Here is a 17,168-nt window from a genome sequence, read left to right as displayed (position 1 = left end):
AACTAGAGAAAAATCATGAAATATATGTATCCAATGGCAATATTTTTCATTGCTTTATCGTATAGACTATTGAAAATAATCAAAATGGGGATATTTAACCTTATTCAGGGGTGGCGCGTTTTAACCCCTATGGGCGTGCTACCCCCACTTCCCCTATATGTTGTTCAAGATTGGCCCATTCTCACCCCGCACAGGAGGTGACATTGGGCCAAATGAAAAGTTTTTTTTTTTATAATCTTTATTAAAGAGGTTTTTAGCCCAAGGCTAGTTCACCTCCGACAAAATGAAATAGTTCATCGGTGACGATGAAACGATTCAATCGTTCATTCAAAATAATTGCCTACATTACGGCTCTTACCAACTATGTATGGCAAATCAACTGAAGGCTTGGCCCAATCTCACCCCTTTTTTGCGTGCATTGCTCGTTGCTACAAAAAACCAGAACCGTTATATAAATATTAATAAAATTCTATAAAACAACAACAGATTATCGTAACATGATAACCAGGTATCCATTGATCTAAAAACTAGTTATGTAATAGATTTGTGGGACATTACTGACACTATTTTAATACGGGTTCATTCTCTCAAAAATTTTACATTCAAATTCCAAGCATTATCGTTCGAGCGCAATTAGTTCTTGGAATTTGTTTTGTGATTTCCAAAACGTGAATTTTAATATAATTTCGAACCGTTCGAAGTTTTCATCAAAATTCGTAACAGTTTCTGAGATATTAGGAGTTGAAACATTTTTCGTTTTTGGTCCAATCTTATCCCCTAGGCCCAATGTCGCCCCGAACAACGGTATCACTAAAATGCACTGGCTGAGAGGACAGAGAAAAGAATGGCCACACTATACCAAACAAGGCAGGCTCTCGGTTGTGTTCTTACAAAGAATGCAGTTACGTCATATCCCAAGTGACTATGAAAATTCTACTATCATTGACTTAAGTATCATTGAAAATTTATCAAAACATCCCATAATGATTCGATTTTCGGATTGGCTATCAATCATGAATAATAGCGTTGACAATTTTATTTCATCGCCGACGTTTCGATCCAGGGATGGGATCTTCTTCAGGGCTCGATGGCAGTCAATTTGTTAGTTATCGTTATATTCAAACGGGTGTTTGTCATGGATTTGGTGGAAATTGTTTCTGGCCTCATTGACAAAATATAGCGCACTTCAATAACTTTTCTGACACTAATTAATCACCCATTCTCCGGCTGCAAAACACCCTTCCCCCCCTATAGTGTGTGACAAAATTAATGTCAGAAAGGTTATTGAAGTGCGCTATATTTTGTCAATGAGACCAGAAACAATTTCCACCAAATCCATGACAAACACCCGTTTGAATATAACGATAACTAACAAATTGACTGCCATCGAGCCCTGAAGAAGATCCCATCCCTGGATCGAAACGTCGGCGATGAAATAAAATTGTCAACGCTATTATTCATGACTGATAGCCAATCCGAAAATCGAACTACAAAATTCACAGTCGTAATCCAACCACATCCCATAATATATATAATTTGACCAAGGAATTCGTTTAGTTCAAGTTATCTCAGCGAAATATTCTCCTATCCATATGGTTCTACGGATGATTCAAGTCCATTTAGAATTTAAAGACTGATAAGACATTTTTTTTAACTAAATTAAAATATTGAAGCTATCTGATTGACTAAACTACCACTGTAAATAGTTCAATACGCACCTTAAGATTTGCATTCCGATTATCTTATGTAATGATTTGCAACTACCATTTAAAACACAATAACGTTTGGTGCAATTATGCTCTACATACCCGCAAAAAAAATGGCGGCAGAAACTCCGCGTTCGTGAGTTATAATGTCTCAAAGGAAAAGCAAACTAATTTACACAGGGCACAAGTGTATCAGTTTTTGCCACTTTAGTGCGTATTTTGGTTAACCCTGAAAAATACATATTTTTCAAAAATAATCGATCAGCTTTAAACAGTGTAGGGATCAAACAGGGATGTATATTCTTTTGGAGCCGATTAAACCCTTAAAAATGGTTTTATTCTTGAAGTTATTCGCGAAATTGGCCAAATTTGGAACCATGGCCAAAACCGGTACAGTTCCCCTATATATAGATTTGAAAGATTTCAAAGATTTCAATCATTTTGGCGCCAAATTTCATGTGAATAGAAAATATCTACTGAACTGTCGATGCTATCCGTAGAAGGAAAATCATTTTTTTTAAACTTTGCGGGTTTTTTTTATTGAAATTAAAATTTTACTTACATTTGTTTCTAAAATCCTCAATTTTGTGATGATTCAGCTTTTTGACAGTTCCGCTTTATACGGATATTACGATTACTATCTTTATTTGCCGATGAACTCTTTTTAATTGCATGACTTGTGCACAAAACTTCGTAGAATTAAATAATGCTAATGAGCAGAGCCGGATTTAGCCAGAAGGGGGCCCTGAGGCCGACAGCTTGTGGGGTTCCAAAATGTACAAAAAATGTTGGTTTGGGAACATCAGATTTGTGGGGGCCCGGGGCAACACTAAAGAGCCACGCAGAATGGATACGTTTGCGTGCGTTTTGACAGTTTTCCCATGGTATCCATTGTGTCTGGCCCATAACAACAAAATATTTATTTCGTGGAAAGCTTTGTAATTGTTTATTGCTAATATTGATTTATATATGGAAAATTTGATTTTTTTTTCCACGTGGAAAATTTTGTTTTTAATTTGGAAAATTCTTCTTTGCAATTAATTTTTGCTTTAAAAAGTGCTAATTTATTTTGGTTTTGTGGAAAATTCTCAACTGTTTATGGAAGTTTTTCATTTTTATTTATTGCTCTCAACATACTCTAATTTATCTATTGGCAATTTCCGATTTTTTTTTATAGAAAAGTTCTAATTCTTCAAGGATTTTTTTTTTGCTGCTTGGAAGGCCCTCCTCAGTCTTGCGGTAAGATGCACGGCTACAAAGCAAAACCTGAGGGTGGCTGGGTTCGATTCCCGGTGCCAGTCTAGGCAATTTTTGGCTTGAAAATTGTCTCGACTTCCTTGGGCATAAAGGTTTTCATCGTGTTAGCCTCATGATATACGAATGCAGAAATGGTAATTTGGCTTAGAAACCTCGCAGTTGATAATTGTGGAAGTGCTTAATGACACTTACTTGCGAGGCAGCAATGTCCCAGTGGGGGATGTAATGCCAATGAAGAAGAAGAAGAAGAAGAAGAATGCATGGAGTAGGTTGAGACAAATCTAGCTGAATTTATTTTGCTCCTCCGGAAATTTGAGATAGTTTAAGTTATATAATAGTTTTAACAAGATTCCGATTCAGCTATAGAAAATAATGACGATACGGAGCAATATTTATATGAATTCTAAAAAATATCCGCCTTCAAGGTAAACGGAGCTTTTGTGGATTCGAAACTTGATAAAAAAAAGTACTGAGCAACATTTGTAAAAAAATACTCGGAATGGAGACGCTTGGTACGTCGTTGGTTAGTGTAAGTAGTTCGTGGCTTTGTCTTTTTGAGGAAAGGTCATTTGGCCGAAAGTCAGTCGACCGAAAGCCATTTGATTAATTTTTCATTGGTACTTGGTGCGATTTAGCAGAACCCTTGCCATTCGGCCGAACAAACCATTACGTCGAAAGCGAAACCGAAGGAGTCATACGGATGAAAATGTCGTTTGGCCGAAAATATCGTCTTACTGAAATGGTTATTTGGCACTGAGACGGGACTTGCAAAGAGGAAAAAAAGATACGTCATCTGCTGCCAGTCAATTGCTGTCGCATTTCTTATTACTTAATTCTCACTTTTGAAATATTAATTTTTACTTCACACATTTCAAACGGCCGAAGCATTTGAAAACGATCATTTCGATTTCGGCCAAACGGCATTTTCTGCCAAATAACCAGTTCGGCTAAAAGAATTTTTCAGACAAACGACATTTTTGGCCATAACTCGTTCGGTCAAATGACATTTTCAGGCAAAAGGTTTTTTTTTTCAAACAAACAATTTCGGCCAAACGGCATTTCTGGCTGCATTGCCTATTAGGTCGAACGACCATTTCGGTCATATGTCCCTTTCTGCCATATGTCACTTTCAGCCAAATTGGTTTTCAGTCAAATAACCGTTTCGGTCAAACGTCCAATTTGACCCGAATTTCGCTGCATGACTCTCGAACAAACGTGTTATTCGTCGTAGTGGCATTCAGCTAATTGGCTTTCGGTCGAATGAGATTCAACCATACGACCTTCCCCGTCGTTTTCGATACGTGGAATAAAAATGGTATAATAAATATTTTTTCAAACCAGTTCACCATAGGGCCCTTACAAGCCCTCGTAGGTAGCAACGAGTGCCACTAATATGATCCCAGAAAGCTAAATATTAGTGGAAATTGTGAATTTATTATGAATGCAAGCTACCGCTCAGCTTCTGAGACGAGCAGGGTGCCCGGTGCCGACGGAATCCCGAGAGAATTCTATCTCCGCATGTTCGACGTCATTCACCGTGAGCTGAACTTGCTTCTCAATGAAGCACTCACTGGTAATGTTCCCCATGCCTTCGTGGAGGGCATCATCGTACTAGTAAAGAAAAAAGGAGGTGATAACACGGCCCGAGCGTACCGGCCCATATCGCTGCTCAACAGCGATTACAAACTGTTCTCTCGCATCCTAAAAAACCGGATGGAACGCGTTATGCAGATCCACCACATTCTGAGCAACGGACAGAAATGTTCGAATTCAGAACGCAACATCTTTCAGGCCACTCTTGCTCTGAAAGATCGGATTGCCAGTCTCCGTCACCACCGACGTGCCGGTAAGCTAATCAGCTTCGATCTGGAGAACGCCTTCGATCGGGTGCGGCATTCGTTTCTGTTCGACACCATGCGGTCGCTCGGTTTCAACGGGGAGCTTATCTCTCTGCTCTCGCGCATTGCCAGTCGGTCCACATCCCGGCTGCTAATCAATGGACACCTTTCTCGTTCGTTCGAGATCGCACGGTCGGTGCGACAAGGGGATCCGTTGTCCATGCATCTATTTGTTTTGTATCTACATCCACTGGTATAAAGACTAGAGCAAGCGTGTGGGGAGGATCTGCTTGTGGCATATGCGGACGACATCAGCGTCGTCGTCACAACGGAGGCACGGATAGAAATGATCCGTGAAATATTCAACCGATTCTCTGTTGCAGCCGGCGCAAAATTAAATTTGCGCAAAACAATTGCAATAAATGTCGGATACTGCGAAGGCAACACAATCGATACCCAGTAGCTGCAAACGGCAAACGTAGTCAAAATTCTGGGTATCACTTTCGCAAATTCGATTCGATTGATGACGACGCTGAACTGGAACGTGCTGGTGGGTAAATTTTCTCAACAAATGTGGTTGCAGTCTCATCGTACGCTGACGCTGCACCAGAAGATAATAATGCTGAACACCTTCGGCACTTCCAAATTGTTGTACCTCTCGTCGGTGCTGCCTCCACTAGGAATACACACGGCGAAGATAACAGCAACGAGGGGGACGTTCCTGTGGAGAGGAATAGTCGCTCGCGTGCCGATCATGCAGTTGACCAGGAAAAGGGAGCATGGTGGTTTGAACCTACCCATTCCGGTCATTAAAAGTCGTAGTCTGGCCACGAACAGACATCTGAAAGAGATTGATTCCCTTCCATACTATAGATCTCTTCCCCGCTGATCCTCGCCCTGCAATTCCAATAGATCATCCCGACATCAGAATAATCCTTACATGCTTATCCTAAATCCCCCAACAAATTCAACAAAACTCCTCCGCCGTGCAAATCCACCAACATTTCGTTCAACAAACGGTACGGCCCAAGGTGGAACAAAACAGTCCGAAAATCGACTGGCCACGTACGTGGCAAAACATCACCGTCAAACAGCTGTCTGCAGCCCATCGTTTACAAATGTACTTGTTTGTAAATGAAAAGATCGAACATCGGAAGCTACTATACACAATGCAGCGAGTAGCAAATGATAACTGCACCCATTGCGGGAACCAACAACAAGAAACGCTCCAACACAAATTTTGCTCTTGTGCTCGTGTCGGCCCGGCGTGGACGGTCCTACAGCAGAGACTAACCGGGCTAATGGATGGATGGAGAAGACTCTCATTCGAAGATTTAGCGAGACCTGCACTGGCAGGTATCAACAAACGAAAACGAGTAGCGATCCTACGAATGTTTATTAATTACATCAATTTTGTTTATTTGATTAACGATGTTGTATATGTAAATTCATTGAACTTTCACTTGGACGTTAATTTTTAAATTTGTAAACTCTTTTAACTGTTAATGAACTTTTAACTGTTAATAAACTGGATTTTAAACCACAAAAAAAAAATGCTAAGAAATTCAGGAAACTAATTTATTGACCAAAAAATTCTTGCACAGTCTGCCTGCTGGCTGCTAAAAAACCGAGACAATAATAAGGCATGCAAGATTATAGCGTTTATCAGTTGAAAAGTGCATGAATCTAACGTTATGTAATTAAAATATGCCCGTTAATTTTTTTAAAAGAAGCAATAATAAATACTTGTCATAAGACGAGTTTGTACCATCCAATTTAATTTTACCACTTGATTGTAATAATTTCTTAATAATAAATATATGTCTACATAATGATGTATATATTAGCGATGAGAGCCGTACTACCAACGTATCTGTCTTTCTTAAGTTTTGTAGGGGTGGGTGTGGGTAAGACTTATTATCGGGGAAGAAGATAGCTTTGAAGAAACAGTGGGTAAGTGTATCGAAGAAGTCGGGCACACCATTGTTGGAAGCCTTATGTGTGAAAATAAGAGTCAAGGTACGATCCTTTAATTTGAAAAAATCATTCAAATGAGTCAGTGTTTGGGCTACGCTGAACTTATTATTGGAGGTTCATGCGAGAAAATATATGGAGAAAAAATATGATTCTGTTTTTTGGACTATAGATGATGTTACGCACGATTAAGACCTATGAAATTTAATACCCGTTTTAATGTTTAAAAAGTAAAAGAGTGCGAGTTTATTCAACATACCCCAGAAACATTTTGGTTTTATAATGGTTTTAAGGCACTCTTGTAGAGTAAATAATGGTCTTGAAGAGCGTCATAAAACTAAAAATGTTACTTGGGTAGTTATTATCAATTCATCAAGTTTAGACTGATTTAATTTTGTTTATGTTACTCTTAATTTATCTAAAGACTTTTTCCAATTCACAAGAAAATCTTAAATTGAACTTAAAATAGACAGTTTGAAAATAAAAAAAAAATCTGGTAAGGAAAGTCCAACAATAGTAATCAGATAGATATAAATACTAGAAAGCTAAAACATATTCGATGGCTTCCAAATCATGCTCTGCATGCATGCTCTACATTTTGCATACCTGATTTATAAATAAAAATCTTGCAAATCAGCCAAACTGGCCGTGAGTCAAGTCATGAAAAAAGAAGCTTCAACTATTTTTGTGTATGAATCATTTTTCTTTAACATCAAAACATTTTAACAAACATTTGTTTTCATCTAATCACACGAAAAAACCTCGTTTTCCCAAAATGCTTATTTCTATTACCTGATTTTCACATGTCATCCAAATATGTCACTAACATTTTTTCTTGTTTCTTTCTAGGTAAGTACCAGTTACAGAACTGCCGTATTCTATGTAACGAAGGTTGGTAGCTGATTCTAATAGATAGAACTACATGCTATAGTCAACTCAAATTTGACCAAAATGTCGCTTACACTCTTCTGCCTCTAATCTATTCAATTATGGAACGGGAAAACGCCCAAAAATCACCTTGAACCCAGTGTTCGCTCACCTTATTTGTTAATTTTATTTCTCGAAAACTAGTTGTTCAAAAAAGTTGAAATTCAGGAATTTTCATAATTGCTTAATAATTGTCTAAGCAACGCATGGCCAAGAAAGGTCCTTTTGAAATACAGTCAAACCTCCATGAGTCGATATTGAAGGGACCATCGACTCATGGAAATATCGACATGTGGAATAGGAAATCTTTGGAAATCTGTTTGAAGGGACCATCACAGTAACCCAGAAAATATTTTTTAATATGGGATAATTTGCTTCCATGAGTCGATATCGAGTCATAGAACATCGACTCATGGAGGTTTGACTGTATACCAATCAAATTAGGAAAGTGAAAATAAAGACAAGGTGATTGATAGGTGTTTTACCTTAATGGGTACTTAATCAATTTCATCCCAAAAACTAATGAATTTGTTTCAATGCAACCTATTGAAAACAATAAGTCTTCTTAATAAAGTTGGCTTTCTTAATTTATTAGTGTACGTAGTGCGGATCTCTTCCAAATTTTCCACTTTGCGGATTCCGCAAAGTTTTTCCGCAGCTGTCAAAATTCTACCGCTAGCCTGAAAATATTCGATACACTGAAACGAAAACCTGATGTTTGGCGTTGTCATCGTAGAATGCCATGCAAAACAGCAAAGAAAAAGTATGAAGTGACAGCTGCGGTTGTTTATAAATTGAGCCGGAAAGAGGAAAGTTTTCTTTGGAAGAGCAATATTAAATCTGTAAATTTATTTTAAATAATCGATTAAAATAAAAATTATAATAGCTCCACTATTGAATTTGTGACCTATTCAAAGGATAAATGATTTTGTGTTTTCGATTTTACTACACTGAATAGTAACTTTGAAGACAACGTGAGGCTCAAAATTCAAAATCCGCCGTCGCTGAATAACGCGATGCAAAACTTCAGAATATGTAGTTGATTTCTTCAGGCAATTTCTGTTCATTCAGGCCGTTCAACCTTTTTTGTGACTGTTCCGATTCTCTGTTGAGATCCCAGCAAGCGTTACAGCAAGAAGAAAAAAATGAATAAGCTGAAAAGCTAAGACTGAAAATCACTTCATAAAGCTGGTCATGAAGGAACACAGAGAGAACAGAAACATGAAGGGGAACACAGAGGAATCCTTGAGAATCGTAGTGTGCCGCGGTTGAAACCGTATGTAAAGTTTTTTTTTTATTCCTTTATTTTATTTGATAGGCACTCTGTGTTACTTAACCGCTACTGTGCTGTGATCTACTGTGGTATTCTGCTGCCAGAATCCACACAGAATCTATTTTTAGATTTTCCATTATTCATTGTTGTTGTCGTTGCTGGTCCATCTCATCGTGAGTCCATTTGTCCGTGTCGTGAATTCAATGATCGTTGCGCATTGTTCGGTTACCATTTTATCCGGGTACGTTGGAGGAATGCCTCCGAGAAGAACAATTATCGTAACGGCAAGGGCGCTCCCCAATACGCCACCGTATAAGGCTGCGCATCCGGCGACTGACGAAGGTTTTGTGGAGGGGCTGGGAATCGAACCCATGACCATTCGCTTGTAAGGCGAACGTGTAGCAAACTACGCTACGGGACCCCCCGTAAAGTTTTTTTTGCTGTGCTTCTTTCTCCTGTATTTAGCAATATTCATGATTTTCGCGACGGGTCATAGATTTTCTGGATGAGGAAATGTAACACAGTCTGGCTGTAACACAGTCTTTCTCCATAAAATCACTACCAGCCGGTGGTGGTTAGAATGGACACACACACACACACAAAGCTGGTCATGGTGGAATATATTTATTAAGTCAGCATTCACCTGATGCAGTTAATAGAGTGATCAAGATTGATCGAACTTTGTAACTCACCTTACTTACTTACTTATGGATCCTGTACACCTCCGGTGGTGCAAAGGGCCGACTTGAAAGATCTCCATACTGAACTTGTAACTCACCGTGGGAAGGTTTCTTTTTGCTACGCGGAACATTTCTCAGGTTTTAGGAGCATTTGAAGCTTTAATTTATATAACACGTCTGAATATAGCTAAAAATAACCAAGCGCGAGCTCTTATTATAAATATTTTGACTCCAAACTGTGAGACTGTGAGACTTCTTTTTTGCCATGAAAAGCGTTGAAGCATACAAATTCAATATTTCAGACATATTCTGAAAAATAAGCCGAACCCTACTGTCCACAAAACACACAGACGCACATTAGATTACATTCGTGAAAAAATGGATGAAAATTTCAATAAGAAGCATAAGTTCCCTTATTGTTTATTCCAAAGTATATCGTAACGAAGCTAATTTTAATGTTATAATAAACAACTCTATTTGTTTAACGGATAAATCCGCCGTTTTCATATAAAAAATTGTTAATTTTTATTTCAGAAAAGATCTTAACTTCTTCTCAACGTATTTTTTTTAAAGAATTCAACAGGAATGAAATATTTTTGAGGAAAATGCTTGAACAAAAGACAACATTTGCAATGCCACAATGGTATTGTCCTTCTGCAATAACTGTATTCATTGCAACCACTTCAATAGTAGTAAGAACGATGATGATGTCTTCTAACAAACATCGAGTGCTAGACAACTTTTGTGTAGAACCATGGGGAATGTTGCTCTTTTTAAAGAATAGCAATATGTACAAACAAAAGAATATCACCATCTGGTCCGCCTGCATATTGCATCTTGTACTTAGTATCATGCCGCGTTATGATGCAGTGCTGTTCGGCCCTTGTTTGATAATGAGCTTACGTCCGACGAACATTAATTAAATTAGTTTAAGATGAAAAACATGATGGAAAGTTTATTCTTTCGAGGCAGCAATTCCAAATGAAGAGCCATATTCAACTCATTTTTTTACGAGATACAAAAATGAAGACAAGAAAGATGGAGACTTGATTGAAAAAAATATTATTCACGTTTTAAAATACTTAGACTGTATCTTAAATGAATCATGGCCTAGGAAAGGTTTATTAATTTTCACACTAAAACCTTTGTAAAGAAAAATCTTACCAGAGGAAATCCCGGAAAACCTCTTACGTAATTAATGTACTGCCACTATATGTCTCGAAAAACCCGAATCAAACTTACCACAGCCTTCGACAAGGAAGCTTGAAAGGCGTGTGGCTGTCCATTTTCGTAGTTGTGGAAAAATGTTTTCTTCGATAACACGGTTTGTCCATCCTAGTACAAACATGCTTGTGTTTGGGATCTACTGTTTGCGTAAAAGTCTACCACATGCCATCCGTGGCTGCAACCATGTTGACATTCTGCGAAGGACAACATTCGGGTTCAATATTAATGGCAGCAGCTTCAATAAAGCGACAGGGTTAGAAGGTTGGTGCGGTCACATCCATAGCCGTGACAAATTTATCGAACATTGGATACATCACCAGCCAGGATGTCCTACCAATCATGAGAAGCTTTTCCTACATCACCCGGAATATCGAACGTTCGGAGATGCGAGAAATTGTTTTGCTGCCGAACACGCTCACGGTAATACTTTCCGAGTAGTGCGCTTCGGCACGCTGGCTTGTGTCTACTCGACATTGAGGTTGTTTTTGTTGCGGTGTTCACGTGAATAAAAAATGCGAGTAACTGAAGCTGAAATTTCGTTTTAAAGAAAACAACATCAAGCTGTGGTTACTCAGATTTAAGATAATGTACCCTACCACATATTCGAGCATTAAAATTGCTGCTGAATTAGAATATATTGTCTCCTATAAGTTGTTGAGTGCCATTTAAACGCCTAAAAAAGAAAGAAAAAAGTTGCGGTACGAGTAACAATTTTACGTATCACTTTTTAATTTAAATATTCCAACTGTAAATAAAACGCTTTGCAAACATCATTGAAGATCACAGTTTCCTTTTCGAACATATTTCTCCCGCCATTCTCAAACGGATACATACAATATATCAATTTCAACCTCAAATATTTTAACTTCCATTCCTCCCAACCGTGGAGCTATACATAAACCGTACACTGAGCACGCTGCAGTAACTTTAGAGCGCTGAGCATATGATTTTCCCATCTGTCAATTTCACGTCCCGACCGCTTTCGCAACTTGATCCAACCGTCGTTAGCCCCGCAAAGGTCACCGACGGCAACGACGGCAGATGTGTGGCATTTCGCACCGCTTTCTTAGCTTAGCTTAGACTGACTGTACATATCAATGGTTGCTACTCCGTGATTGATCAGAACTGATGCAAATTGCACTACGATCCAAGTTGGGAGTGGTTGGGATTTACCAACTACTCTCGAAGTGCACGTTTTAGCAGCTCGCAAATTTTGATCAATAACGGCGCCGGCCAAGTCCTTACAGTCAGTTGGGAAAGGGAGGAATGTGAGTGTGTGGTAATTGTTGCTACTAGAGACCGAGAATACCTCTGCATCTCCACATTTACCACGGGAAGGAAGTAGTGTTAGTTGGCTGGGGTTATCAGTAACATAGATCGGGAATCACCATGGAAAGTAATGTGACCTATGAAACTTCTACACAGCAGTATTAGCATTTCCTTAATTTGTTCAATTGTTCATTCTTCGCGAGAATAAACAATCAATCGCTCAAAGTGAGCGATTGTTCATTTGAATTTCGGATTAGGCGCCCGCGTTATCATTTCATTAACGTAAGAAAAGTAAAAAAGAAACGGGATTAAAATTGAATTGATAGTAATCGGAAGCTAATGTTATTCAGCAACCCTTATTTTATCTCTATTTAACGTTAAGTAAGAATGTAAATTTACGTTCATTTTACATGTCGTTTATTTTACATTACTTTCGCGCGTGTGTGTCACTTGCCTTGACCAGTATACCGTAATCAGGATCTCACTGGTATTAATCCTGATGTGCCGGTTGGCACTCGTGTTGGGCTTGTGCGCTTTGAGCGGCACACGGTCGCTTCCCAGTCTACATAAAATCGCACATGGTGCAATACAAGATGCTAAATTGGAGACGATATACATACATGTTGTGTGGAAAAGTACCTCTATCGCCTGCACTTCAGCATCCTACACGACACCATATACGTTCATGTGTTGACTGGGTTTGATAGGGCCTGCTTATGGACACATGCAGCTTTTTGTAGAGGTTTAACAGAGCCCACTGTCAAACCCCACCACATCCTAGGCAGGCCCCCTAACTCGCAGTGGCCATGGGGAGGGGTCGTCAAGCCCTTGGACATAGTCCCTGCTGCCCCTTGTGGCATTTCGCACCGCTTTCTTCCCAGAAACTCGAATCGAAACCCGTACCCGGGTTGAGGTGAATAACGAACCAATAACGTGGTATTACACAATTTTGCTATGATATATGGTTCTGCTGTTTTTATTTCAATAGTTAACATAACATATCTACCAGTAAGCAGCAGTAACAGAAATAACAAATTCTACTGAAATTCTGACAGCTCGAGCTGAGAAATATATTTTTTTGCAACTTCCCAGTCAACACAAGATCGTATAAGATACCACATAAGATGCTAAAGTGGAATCCATATACGTCTTCTTCTTCTTCTTATTGGCATTACATCCCCATACTGGGACAGAGCTGCCTCGCAGCTTAGTGTTCATTAAGCACTTCCACAGTTGTTAACTACGAGGTTTCTAAGCCAAGTTACCATTTTTGCATTCGTATATCATGAGGCTAACACGATGATACTTTTATGCCCAGGGAAGTCGAGACAATTTCCAATCCGAAAATTGCCTAGACCGGCACCGGAATTGAACCCAGCCACCCTCAGCATGGTCTTGCGTTGTAGCCGCGCGTCTTACCGCACGGCTAAGGAGGGCCCCACAATCCATATACGTACTGCCCGTACAATATATACGTATATCGCCTCCACTTTAGCATCTTATGTTGTGTCATATACGATTTTGTATTGACTGGGTTGTTGCATAAATAATTATTTTGAAATGAAATAAGCGAGTGAAAATTGTCGGTGGATTCGTTTTTACAACTAGTTTACTGAGTCCCTTTTTGCTGATCATATTTTTTTTTTCGTGATAGATCCATGCATGTGACCAGAAGAAAAGTTTCGATTTTAACGTGAGAAGATAGTCTTTCATTAGAACGTTGTGGTACAAAAAGCAAAAAAGAATTCCACTTTATTATCCGTGCGTCTATTTATGCAGCTGCAGCTACATCGCAGAATCAAATTTGAAACCGAATCGACGTCGTAAATCGTCCTCGAGCCATTTATTTTTCTTGTTCGAATTTCTCCTCGAAAGGCAGACAGACATACGCGTCTCCCATGTTCTTATATTTCCAAAACCAAACCAAACGAAGGCTCTCGTTGGCTGGCATGAGTAATTTAGTATGTCACAGTTCGACGTTTTACCGGGAGCTGAAATTTCAATAAGCCATATAAGGATATTCAATGGAAAAATGCGTGCGAGGATGAATGTAAAAGTTTCTAATTTTACGACTCTATCGCAGATCACAAGGCGGAAGGATTAGGAAAATTTGAGACTAGGGTGGCTAATCAAAATGAGTTAAGTTTTTTTTTATGCTGTAATCTATGTATGAATATTGTTTCAAGCCTAATGAGCTCAAAAATTAATGAAAGGACTACTTCCGCCTTTTAAGCTTAGTGTTTTTAGTGCCTCACTTTTTATGTTCGCCATTGCATGATTTGTGTAGGAAGGGCTGTGCATTTTTCCTTAATTCTTGCATGAATACAAATGTGTAGATGATACCGGGCTTAGAAACCACGGCGTTGAGTTCTTTATAAACATCAAATTGCAAAACAGCGGCGTAGAATTCTTACTGATCTGAAGTAATGTTTCTATTTCATATCTCTTCTTTTCGTATCTCAGAATTGTTTTAATTATCATCTGTAATGAGCTCCGCCCGTTTATTTTCAATAGAGAAAACAAAAGATTCGGTGTATCTCAAATCTGCATTTTAGATCCCATTATACACGGTATGGAGTGCAGTCTATATTCATGGAGGATATCTACCGTCGCCGTTTGAGTACAAGTGCAGATTGTAAATGTTCCCAGCGGGCAGCGGAGGGAAGAAGTAGAAGCCGCAAAATGTTGTTGTTCAACATCACATAACATACTATTGAAGTACATTTTCCTGCTCCTTATGGTCCAGGAACTGTGTGACCCAGAAACGAGCTTCGCTATAGAGATCTGCGCCGGTCCAAAAATTGTCGGCGGCGGTATTTTTCGTATATTTTTTGGATTGTTCCGATTCTCTAAATTTGGCTAGAAAACTTTTATGAATCTCGCTGAATATTTGTCGCATAACTTTCAAAAGTATCTAAGTAACATTTTTTTTTGCAAGTTTTTGATTGCAGTACTCAAATTAATTCATAAAAAAATATTACTCATGTTAAGCGAGATTTCACTAAACAGACATCTTTTACATTCCCCTGGAATTTTTTTTCTGAATTTTCCGGAGAATTTTGCGCAATAAGTTTCGAGGCTTATCTTTCAAATTCTCTAAAGAAATTCATTTGAATTTTATAATCATCATAATGCTTGTCTGGAACCCAAACAACAGAATCTGGATTGACCGTTTTGGACCAACTCAATGCAAGTTCGTTAGCACTGCACTTCAGGGTCTACCCTGGAAAGGCGCTGTGCTCCATCCATCGTACGAGCATCGGTACATGCCTTTGGGTATCGAAACACTAGAAAAATTCAGCGTTGGTTCACTCGGAGGAGTATCAAGAGAAAGAGTGAAGACTTCTCTTTCTTAATCCTAGTGTTGAACTTGAAGACTGATTTTTAATCTGGAGCAAAATAGAACAAACTCGCTGGTTGCCCTAGCAGTGTTCCATCATGTTTTTAAAATTTTCAATTAATTATTTCATATTATGTTGCTGCCAAAAAGGCGCTTTCATTGCAAAGTGGATTGATCTGTAAATAAAATGACGCATTCATACAACAAAACAGTTGAAAATTATTTGAATTTCGTTATTCATTCATGGTTCAAATCTGCAGAAAATAGAACTGAGCGTTATACCAGTTTGACAGTTGACTGGTATAAAAATGAATCTAGGACAGCTGCTGGGAAAACGCACACTGAGGAAAATGGACGTATGATTTTCAATCAAACGCCTTATGAAAATTTGCCACAAGGAATCGGTACACTACTAAAAATCCACACATATTTATTGGCAAAAATCCATAGATTTAACTTATGATGTATATCAGCGCACACATAACCATTCTCCACGCGAACTACTAATAAAATATATATCTAATCTAATCTAATCTAATCTCATACATGCGTAGCCAATACTTGAAAGCATCCTGGAAAATGACGGTTTCTGAATTCCGTCATTTTTCTTTTCATATGGCCAGGCCAACTACGCAGTATGTACCGCAGAGATGACTCCTAGATATTGAGCGACTTCAGGAATACCTAAAGTCACTTAATAGCTTGGAATCGAGGGGAAAGGAAGAAAGCGTGGACCTCCCGTACCAAACGCTTCCAATAATATATTATACCTAATATATGATAAAAATCGTGTACATGTTTTTTGTATGATGTATATAAGCGTGTATGTGTGTATATGAGTGTGTATGTGTGTTTATATGTCTACACTGATAGACAAAAGTATTCGTCATGTTTTAATAGAGCTACTATGAAAACATGACGAACACTCATGTCTATCAGCATATGTATGTATTTGTGTATATGTATGTGTGTATAATGTGAATGTGTGTGTGCGTTTGTGTGACTGCGTGCGTGTTAAATTTACGGATCATCAAAACCTTACCTCTCCTCAATAATTCTGACGCTGAACATATTTGAACATTTACATAGGCTTGATCGCAATATTAGCAAGGGCATTGCCCTTGATAACAATCGATCAGTTCTTGCAAGCACAAACATGCGCACGTCTTCAAGATCTGCAGCACTTTTTGATACACTACACATTTGTTTCGACCGCAGTCACTGCACTGGTTCTATTGTTCTACTTTTAGGCGAATCACCGCACAAAAGTAGAGCGCAAAAACCAACCGCACTGGAAGACGGTCAAAACGAGACTCCCAAACTACTAATAAAATATATATCCAAATAAACTTTATGTGTGGTCTCGAATTAGCAATTATTTAATTTATGTGTGGTTCTACATCGATTATATTAGGGTGGAGCTATTGCAAAAATTTATAACGGCGACACATATATCTTATATAGATATTTTTGGCAGTGTATGAATTTCAATATGTTGCCTTATGAATGATGATTTTCATTTGAAAAAAAGTGAACTGCGGCAGACTAGGTTCGAACCATGGACGTCAGGGTCGGGAGGCCGTTATGTAGACCACACGCCCATCGACGCTTGATTACTCGGAAAGGTAACTGCGTATAAGAAGCACTGTTGGTGGAATAATCAGTCGAAGATTCATA

General features: G+C 38.6%; 1 protein-coding gene across 2 annotated transcripts in view; it reads left to right on the top strand.

The window, feature by feature from the left end:
* LOC134227158 (uncharacterized) overlaps positions 1-17,168 on the top strand; it is a 331,462-nt gene that overhangs the window by 152,552 nt on the left and 161,742 nt on the right. The window lies entirely within an intron of this gene.

Source organism: Armigeres subalbatus, chromosome 3 (assembly GCF_024139115.2).
Source record: "Armigeres subalbatus isolate Guangzhou_Male chromosome 3, GZ_Asu_2, whole genome shotgun sequence".
In the NCBI taxonomy this organism is placed as follows: domain Eukaryota; kingdom Metazoa; phylum Arthropoda; class Insecta; order Diptera; family Culicidae; genus Armigeres; species Armigeres subalbatus.
Note: the sequence above shows the minus strand (reverse complement) of the source record. Positions and strands in the feature narration are given on the sequence as shown.